General features: G+C 40.5%; 1 pseudogene; it reads left to right on the top strand.

The window, feature by feature from the left end:
- Positions 1-1,150, top strand: part of LOC109822047 — a 3,620-nt pseudogene extending 2,470 nt beyond the window's left edge.

Genomic DNA, 10,820 nt, shown 5'->3' with positions numbered 1-10,820 from the left:
TGGATAGAAGGAGAACGATTAATAGGAGGCGAAACTGCAGACTGACATGGATTATAAATAATCCTGCAGGTTCCTGGACCACGGAGCGATCAAGCCCGACCCCGTTGCGAAACAGACTAAATGGCAGCTCTCCACCCTGACCGACGTCGAGGAGGTGAAGATCATCGTCCGGATGCTCCCCATCTGGGCCACGACCATCATGTTCTGGACCGTCTACGCCCAGATGACCACCTTCTCCGTCTCCCAGGCGGTCGTCATGGACCGCCGCATCACCCCCTCGTTCTCCATCCCCTCCGGCTCCCTCACCGTCTTCTTCGTCGCTCCATCCTCCTCACCATCCCCTCTACGGACCACCATCCTCCCCCTCCTCCCCCGCCCCTCTCCTCCCTCCAGCGCATCGGATCGGCCTCTCCCTCTCCTGCCTCGCCATTGGCCGCCGCCGCCCTGATCGATTCAGGCGCCTCCACAGCCATGTCGCCACAACGAGCAGCTGACAGTTTTCTGGCTGATCCCCCAGTTTTTCCTGGTCGGCTCTGGAGAGGCGTTCACCTACGTGCGGCAGCTCGATTTCTTCCTGCGCGAGTGGCCCGAAGGGGATGAAGACCATGAGCACGGGCCTGTTCCTGAGCACCCTGTCGCTGGGGTTCTTCTTGAGCTCGGGGCTCGTGAGCGTGGTGAACAAAGTGACGGACTGGCTGGCGGATGACCTGAACGAGGGAGCTGGATAAGTTCTACTGCTGCTGACAGCGCTGTGTCTGGTGAATCTGGGGTGTATTTTGGTGGCGGCGAAGTGCGTATGTTTACAAGGAAGGGAGGGCGGTGGGCGCGGTGGAGGACGACAGCTTGGTCGGGATCGAGTTGAAGGAGGCGGAGGCGCTTTATGGCGCGTGAATTTGTGCGGTTTTGGTGTTTGAATGTGTAATATTTGTAAGTTGGGATCCTCTCCTAATATCTAATATCTCCTAATGAGAATTGTGAAGAGTTACGAGGGGGGCTCATAAGGATGGGTGGCAAATGAAAGGTCATGATGAAAATGAAAGGTCAGGATCTCTTTATTAGGAAATATTAGGAAGTTTTCATTAGTAGAGGATCTCAGTCCAATATTTGTGTGGGATGTATCCGTGTTTTTGAATGAAGAATTGCGCGCGTAGTAGGCCCAAGTGCGGAAATCTAAGTATAAACACATAGAACTTTAAATTTGAACAAAAATTAACACGCCAACGATAAACGTTAGGGGAAAGAAAACAAGGAAACAAATTTATAGATGTAAAAAGCTAAAATTTACGATATGTTTCACTAAAAGTATGAGACTTGTCAGTTGTAAATTTGTGGGGCTGCTTGGTTGGTTTCCTAAAAACCAAGAATAGGAAATGGGAGCATGAAAATCTCCCATTTCCTATTTTCAACCATTTCCATCCCTAAAACTTACCCCAACATTCAATAAAATATTATTTTATCATCTAACTCATCTAATAAAATATTATTTTATCATCCAACTCATCTAATAAAATATTATTTTTATCATCCAACATCTAATAAAATATTATTTTTATCATCACATCATCCAACTCATCTTATCTCATCTCATCTCATATTTAAAACTCAATCACATCATCCAGGCCCGTATGTTTGGCGTTGGGAGATTTCCTAAAAACCAAGAAAAGGAAATCCATGTACTTTTTTCATTAAAATATTATTTTTATCTATTTCCATCCATAAAACTCAATCCAAGAAAAAGAAATTAATCTATACACTTTTATCAATAAAATATTATTTTTATCCACCAACTCATCACATCTTATCTCCTTTCTTACTTTTAAAAATATATCAAACACAAGAAACGGGTCACATCATCCAACTCATCTCATCTCATATTTAAAAATCACTCACATCATCCAATAATATGGTGACAACTCATCTCATCTCATTAACATTTCATTTCCACCCATTTCCTCAAAAAAAAGGAAATTGATTTCCTTAAGTGTGGGTCACATCATCCAATAATATACAAACAACTCATCGCATCTCATCTATTTTCTTATTTTTAAGAATGAACCAAACACAAGAAAAAAATTATTATAGGAAATAGATTTCTTATAATACATTTTCTTAATTTTTTTAACCAACCAAACAACATCAAAACAAGTTTTTTTAAAAAATCACTCACATCATCCAATAATATGATGACAACTCATCTCATCTCATCTCCTATTCTTTGATTTCCTTCTTTTTTTAACCAACCAAACAACCATAATTCAAGAAATCATATTCTTTGATTTCCCAAAATTTTTTGCGAAACGAACAGCCCTAATATGATGATAACTTATCTCATCTCCTTAAACTTTCATCTCCACTCATTTCCTCTAAAAAAATAAGAAAATTGATTTCCTTATGTGTGAGTCACATCATCCAATAATATAATGACAACTCAGCTCATCTCATCTATTTTTTTTTATTTTTAAGAATGAACCAAACACAAGAAAAGAACCTATTATAGGAAATAGGTTTCTTATAATACATTTCATTATTTTTTTAGCCAACTAAACAACCTCAAAACAAGTTTTCTTAAAAAACCACTCAAATCATCCAATAATATGACGACAACTCATCTCATCCCATCTCTTATTCTTTTTTTTCCTTCTTTTTTTTCTAACCAAACAACTTCAAAATAAAATTTCTAAAAAATAGGTTTCCTATTCTTTGATTTCCCTCTTTTTTTAGGCAAACAAACAGCTTAACCACAATAGACATTAAAAGAAAATAACTATACAATATATAACTTCAAAGGAAAAATTTCCGTATAATCTTTTCTCAAAAATAATTTTCATATATATATATATATATACTAGCAATAATATCCACTAGTATTTTCACAAATATTCTTAATATGTTGTTAATTGAAACGTTTTTAATTAAAAAAGAGCCTCCATTTCCTCCTATTCGAACGGATTAAGAGGCACTACACGCTAAACCCCCAACACACACGTTTATACCGATATTCGCCACCTGAACTACTGAATCTCTATTTTTCGAATATGAATTTGATTTCAAAAATCACAGTATGTTTAATAGACTTCTAATAAAAAGTTGTAATTCCTACATATCATGTACCAAAAGTTTCTAGTGAAGACTGAATAACTTACTTTATTATATATTTTATTTGTTTACTTTTTTTGTATTTGTTTACTTTTTTCGTTCTTAATTAACAGATTAAGAAAGGTTTAACTTTCTTAATTATATGACTCCACAGCTAACCCACTGCCAAAAGACACCTATGTAATGCATTCTTTATGCAAGACCTTCTATTAAAAAAGATTCCCTAAGATTGATGCATGCACTCAGGACTTTCTCTTTCTCATACAAATAAGCAAGAGTACTTTTATTCCATAAAATGAACAAATACCTTCACAAAGCAATGGAAAAAGAGAAAAGGGAGCCATTGTTGAAGAGAGGAGTTTACTTTGAGAAAGTGCCCTGGTTGCAAGCTTGATCAAAAGAAGGATGCCATTTTGGTGATGGAATATTAATAATAATATGCCCTTAAACATCCAATACAAATTATGTAATAATATTATTGGGGAAAAATCAGAAAAACCTGATTTACTGGCATAAGTCGACTCATGCACAAGGCTAAGTCGACTTATGGTAAGTCGACTTGCCAGTGTGCACGAGTCGACTTACGATCTGTACTGGAATTGTGAATTTTCGCTCTGCCAAGTCGACTTATAAAACCTGATAAGTCGACTTATAAAGTGTTCTCCAGTTGCTGTTTTTTTCTCTGCCAAGTCGACTTATGCACTCTGTTAAGTCGACTTACGACGGGTATTTTGCATATTCAGGTTTCCTGTTTGCAATCTGATTGGGGTTTTGTTTTGGTATAAATAGGGAAACGATTTGTGAGGGTTTAATATCAGAGATTGAGGAATCTTTTGAGCATTGTGAGAGGGAGATATTGTGAGCAAGATGAGATCTTTGGTTGAGGGTTAGTTTGAGAGAATTTGTGTGATTGTAACCCTTTGTACTCTCCTTGATTTAGTGAAATCTCCCCATCCTCTCCCCGTGGACGTAGGCAAATTGCCGAACCACGTATATCTCTGTGTTTGGATTGATTTGGCGTTAGTGGTTTGATTTGTGCAAGAGTTTGGCTTTCTTCGACTCGTGATCACAGGTTCGTTGTGAGTTCGTGCAAGGCTTCTGCATAGGCGCGCGACAAGTGGTATCAGAGCTCAGGTTCAGATCTGGGGTTTTTGGATTAGGTGGAGGAAGATTCAGTTTGAAGCTTGGCTCTTGGAGTTCTAGGCTTTGGTGGAGTTAGGGTTTGAAGTTGCCGTTGAAGACCTCGCTTTCCTTGTGTGGTTAGGAGTTCTATTTGGAATCCAATCTAGGGTTCAGTTGGGTAATTTCTTATTCCTTTTAAAGTTTGGATCTTTCTTTACAATTTGGAACTTGTGATTATGGGTGAAGAAGTTGGTGAAAGCAGCAAGATGACAGGCACAGTTCAAGTGGGTTTTCAGAACACTAAGATTAGTGTAGTGAAATATGACGGCAAGATTAATTTTGGTTTGTGGATGAGCGACGTACAGGATGCGCTCAATGCTCAAAATCTGGAGGAGACCATCATGGTCGATGTGAGGCCACCTGAATATGAAGAGGCGATATGGGAAAAGATGAATCGAAATGCTTGCAGGGTGATCAGGTCATGTTTGGAACAGGAACTGAAATATGATGTGATTGGGGTGACGTCTGCAATGAAGATGTGGGAAATTCTCAACAACAAGTATCTCACGAAGAGTGTTGAGAACAGGTTGCACTTGCTGCGAAGACTCTTCAGATTTCAGATGTCCAGAGGCACCTCGCTAGCGGCTCATGTGAACAACGGCGAGAGGTAGAAGCTCATATCAGAAAGGTGGAAATAGAGGGAGGTCAAAGTCAAGAGGTCGTCACCAGCTTAGAAAGAACCAATGTGCATTCTGCAAGGAGCAGGGACATTGGAAGAGAGATTGCCCGAAAGTCAAAGAAAAGGAGAATAGCAAGAATAAGGGCCCGAAGGCCAATGAGGTGAATGTTGCGAAAGGCGATGATTCCGATGATTCGAGCTTTTCTCTTTTGATTACTCCGGAGGTGAACCATTTGGATGCATCGGAGTGGATGCTTGATTCTGGCGCTACTTATCATGTGACTCCTAGGCGAGATTGGTTCTCATCATTTGAGAGACTCGATGGGGGTGTTGTGGTCATGGGAAATGATCAATCCTGTGGCGTTCGTGGGATAGGTACTGTGAGGATTCGGATGCACGATGGAGTAGTCCGTGAGCTGAAGGAGGTGAGATTCGTTCCTCAACTCAAGAAGAATCTTATTTCAGTGGGGGCTTTGGAGGCGAAGGGATTCAGTGTGACCTTTGAGGATGCTGTAGCAAAGGTCACTAAGGGATCTTTGGTGGTGATGAAGGGAGTCCGCAGTCATAACTTATACTATCTGAAGGGGAGCACCGAGATTGGCCAGGTTGCTTCGGCTATTTCAGAGATGGACATGAGCAGACTTTGGCATTACAGGTTAGGGCACACAGGAGAGAAGTCACTGTAGGCTTTGTGCAAGCAGGGGCTATTGAAGGGAGCCAAGAGTGGAAAGATTGAGTTCTGTGAGCACTGTGTTCTTGGCAAGAAGACGAAGGTGAAGTTCGGGACGGCCATTCATAGGACGAGGGGCATCTTGGACTACGTGCACACAGACGTTTGGGGTCCTACCAAGACTGCATCACTTGGTGGTCGACATTGGTTCGTCACATTTGTTGATGACTATTCTAGGCGTTGTTGGGTGTACACCATGAAGCATAAGAGTGAAGTCCTAGATTTGTTTGTGGAGTGGAAGAGGAGATTGGAACTGCAGACTGGGAGAAAGATCAAAACGTTGCGATCCGACAACGGCGGCAAGTATACCTCAGACCCCTTTCTGCAGCTATGTCGAGACGAGGGCATAGAGAGGCACTTCACAGTTAGTCATACACCGCAGCAGAATGGGGTGGCGGAGAGATTGAATCGGTCTTTGCTGGAGAAGATTCGATGTTTATTGGCGCATAGTGGTTTAGAGAAGATCTTTTGGGCTGAGGTACTTTCTTATGCGAGCCACCTCATTAATAGGCTACATTCATCTGCGATTGAGGGGAAGACCCCTATGGAGATGTGGTCGGGAGAGACAGCACATGACATGACCAGCTTAAGGTATTTGGTTGCCCTGCATATTATCATGTTAGAACTAATAAGTTAGAACCTCGAGCTAGGAAGGTCATATTTGTAGGATTCAAGCGTGGTGTCAAGGGATACAAGCTTTGGGATCCAGTTGATAAGAAGATTATGCTGAGTAGGGACGTCACATTCGATGAGGCTTTTATCTTGAAGCTTCCCAGCTCTCATCAAGTGGAGAGCAATCCGACAGAGGAGATTTCGCAGGTGGTGGAGATTGATGCAGTTCCACAGAGTCCAGATAGTGCAGTATCCATTAGAGTGCCGACTGAGGTGACGCTAGCCGAGCACGACGGTGATGCGGAGGATACGGGTACTCATGAGCAGGATCAGGGACCGACGGCTCAGGTTCAGGATTCTATTGTGGCACGGAGACAAAGGAGAGACATACGGGTGCCAGCACGGTATGCCGACACAGTTGCATATGCACTTATGGTGGAGAATATCGATGAGATGGTACCTACTACATTCAGAGAGGCCGAGCAGAGTTCGGAGGCTGATTCGTGGTAGGAGGCTATGCAGGAGGAGATGAAGTCTCTTCACAAGAACGATACATGGGAGCTTGTTGAGCTTCCAAAGGGGCGGAAGGCGATTGGGTGCAAGTGGGTGTACACGAAGAAGGAGGGCATTGAGGGCACTCCAGTGAGGTTCAAGGCTAGGTTGGTTGCGAAGGGCTATGCACAGGAGGAAGGTATTGACTACAATGAGGTTTTCTCTCCGGTGGTAAAACATTCGTCAATTCGGATTTTGCTAGCTTTGGTAGCACAGTATGGTTTGGAGTTAGATCAGTTGGATGTGAAGACAGCATTTCTTCATGGTGATCTTGATGAAGAAATATATATGACTCAGCCATTGGGATTCTGAGCTGCAGGAAAAGATAAGTTGGTTTGCAGGCTAAAGAAATCGCTATACGGTTTGAAGCAGTCTCCTCGACAGTGGTATAGGCGATTCGATGGTTTTATGCTTGGTCATTCGTACACTCGGAGCCAGTTTGATCCTTGCGTGTATTTTCGCAAGTTGAGAGGAGGTGCGTACATTTATTTGTTGCTTTATGTCGATGACATGTTGGTTGCTTCTAGTTCCAGGTCAGCTATAGATGAGTTGAAAGTTCAGCTTTCGAATGAGTTTGAGATGAAGGACTTGGGCGAGGCGAAGCGCATTTGAGGGATGGAGATCGGCAGAGACAAGAAGAAGGGCAGAATTTGTTTGACACAGGTGGCTTATTTGAAGAAGGTTCTACAGCGATTCCATGTTAGCATGGATACGAAGCCAGTTAGTGTACCATTGGGAGCCCATTTGAAGCTTTCAGCTGGTCTTTCACCGAAGTCAGTTGAAGACCGTGAGTTGATGTCGAAGACTCCATATGCGAGCGCAGTTGGGAGCTTGATGTATGCGATGGTGTGTACGAGGCCGGATTTGTCACAGGCAGTGAGCATGGTGTCGAGATACATGCATGATCCAGGAGTGGGTCATTGGGATGTCGTGAGATGGATTTTGAGGTACATTCTAGGTACGCTTAATGTTGGTTTGGTTTATGAGCAGGACACTATAGGTGGGCAGCTATGCATTGGCTATGTTGATTCGGATTATGCCGGGGATTTGGATAAGCACCGGTCTACGACGGGGTATGTGTTCACTTTGACCCGTGCGCCGGTGTGTTGGAGATGCACCTTACAGTCGACAGTGGCTTTGTCTATGACGGAGGCAGAGTATATGGCAGTTACAGAGGCTGTGAAGGAGGCTATTTGGCTTCGAGGACTTCTGGAAGAACTTGGTATATCGCAGCGATCCGTCACTATTCATTGTGATAGCATGAGTGCTATATATTTGGCGAAGAATCAGGTTTTTCATGCGAGGACGAAGCACATTGACGTTCGTTATCACTTCGTTCGAGATGTTCTTGAAGATGGCGATGTGGAGATTGTGAAGGTCCATACGAAGGATAATCCGGCGGATATGCTCACAAAGGTGGTTCCAAGCAACAAGTTTGATCATTGCAGAAACTTGTTGAATATTTGTGATTGTTGAGGCCGTTGGCGGCCATTTGGATGAACTACGGGCGGCTTGATCCCTTGGGAGAGGGGGTACGTAGGCAACCATGGTGGTGCAGCCGTATTTGGAGAGACGACACATTGATGCTCTTGGTTTGGTGTCGGCTCAGTTTTGGCAAAATTCGCCGAGGTGGAGAATTGTGGAAAAATCAGAAAAACCTGATTTACTGGCATAAGTTGACTCATGCACAAGGCTAAGTCGACTTATGGTAAGTCGACTTGCCAGTGTGCACGAGTCGACTTACGATCTGTGCTGGAATTGTGAATTTTCGCTCTGCCAAGTTGACTTATAAAACCTAATAAGTCGACTTATAAAGTATTCTCCAGTTGCTGTTTTTTTCTCTGCCAAGTCGACTTATGCACTCTGTTAAGTCGACTTACGACGGGTATTTTGCATATTCAGGTTTCCTGTTTGTAATCTGATTGGGGTTTTATTTTGGTATAAATAGGGAAACGATTTGTGAGGGTTTAATATCAGAGATTGAGGAATCTTTTGAGCATTGTGAGAGGGAGATATTGTGAGCAAGATGAGATCTTTGGTTGAGGGTTAGTTTGAGAGTTCTTGTGTGATTGTAACCCTTTGTACTCTCCTTGAATTAGTGAAATCTCCCCATCCTCTCCCTGTGGACATAGGCAAATTGCCGAACTACGTATATCTCTGTGTTTGGATTGATTTGGCGTTAGTGGTTTGATTTGTGCAAGAGTTTGGCTTTCTTCGACTCGTGATCACAGGTTCGTTGTGAGTTCGTGCAAGGCTTCCGCATAGGCGCGTGGCAATTATAATGTTAATAAATTTAATTGTTGCACGTATAATTTGGGTATTATTTATATAGTTGTTATATATCCTTAGAAGTTAATTTGTTAGATCATACACTATGATGGTCACTTGCTTGGAGATATGATCTAACTTAAATTTTTTTTAAATTTGTGCTTAACCTATAACTAGTAAAGGGTAACTTTTCTATAACATGTTATTATGCATAACACAGATATATGAGATGTGGGATAGGTCTCAACCACCAGGAATGGGGATTTTCCGGGTGTATGTATTGTGATGTGTGTAGCACTAGACCGTCTTTGAATTATCTAGGACGAGTCATTTAAGAGATAGAGAATTTAAATTGTTACATGGTCACTTTGACTTGATGATATTGTCATTTTTTATTAGATAATTTAGTATGCTTTGATATTATGGTTAAGCTTGTTTAGCAAACGCTACACAACCTGAAACGTTAGGTTGCTAAATTTTATTTAGGAAAATGGTGAATATCTAGATAGGATCGAGTATGCTTATTATGATGAGTTAATTTATTATGTATTCTCATGAAATTATTAAATTCCTACCGGTAGGTGGTTTTAAAAATAATTTTTTAAAATTTACTTTCTTATAAAAATAAAAATTTTTGATGTTTCAAAATTATTTTTATTTATGTTCATGGGAATTGCAATTTAGGCATGAGCAGATAGGTGAGTTTTTCTGCTTAAAAAAGTTACCTAAAATAAATAATACTAGAGGAGACTGAATGTAAGATATTATTATTAATAATTAATCTCATATTATGGAAGAGCTTTTATGAACAATTGGTCGGATAGGGATTTGATTGTTAAATAAAAATTATTAATTTGATTAATAATTGGTTCTCGATATGAGACCCAATTGGTCTCACTAATGTCATTAGAGGTATATATACATGCAATGCAATTATATTTCCATCCTTAATTGTTATGAATAAAGTTTTTGAACAAATACATTCTACCTTTAAATGTTATGGATAGCTTTTTGAACAATTATAAATTGTTTAAAATTAAAATCTCTAAGACTAGTCTAATCCTATATAGAGAGTTCATATGTAGCCTTATGAAGATACAGAAAATCTTATGAAGATAATATGACAAATAGAATAGAAATAAAAATTTGAGAACTTATCTCTTACTAATATTGCTCCTCTTTGGTGACGAGTAGATTTCAATTGGAGGTTTTTCTCTTGAGGAAGCTATTTTGGATTGATCTCGAGATAGATTATTATAGAAATTCGAAAAGTGTTTCGGGTATTCTTCTAATATTAAAATTAATTTTGATTATAGTCATCGATATCCTTTTCGCTCTCTGTGTATGTCATGTTTCAACAGTAGCATTGATATAAAGAGCAACATGTTCGTTATTTACGTTCCAATTATTTCAACGAAGAGCCACCTTGAAAATGATATTGAATTGCCTTGCTTATGTCAAATGCCGACACTATCGCGTTCTATCTCTATATATATTCTGCCTGCGTGGAACTAGGCAACGGTCAATGTTATGGCCAGAATATTTAGTTTCACAAAAAAGTATGAAAAATGTCAGTTCATTAGGCTTTTATGGAAGTTTCATTTGCAAAAATGGATTCCCAAATATTTTATTTAGTTGCTTATTTTCAGTCTGATCTTTCTCTGATACCATATTAAAAAACATACGCCTGCATGTAAGTCAAGGAACATATACACTATTCCAGTTGCATCATCGAGCGCGTCTAAGGGCTAATAAAAAATG

Source organism: Asparagus officinalis, chromosome 8 (genome assembly GCF_001876935.1).
Source record: "Asparagus officinalis chromosome 8, Aspof.V1, whole genome shotgun sequence".
NCBI lineage: Eukaryota > Viridiplantae > Streptophyta > Magnoliopsida > Asparagales > Asparagaceae > Asparagus > Asparagus officinalis.
The sequence above is the reverse complement of the archived record's forward strand: the minus strand, read 5'-3'. Positions and strand labels throughout refer to the sequence as shown.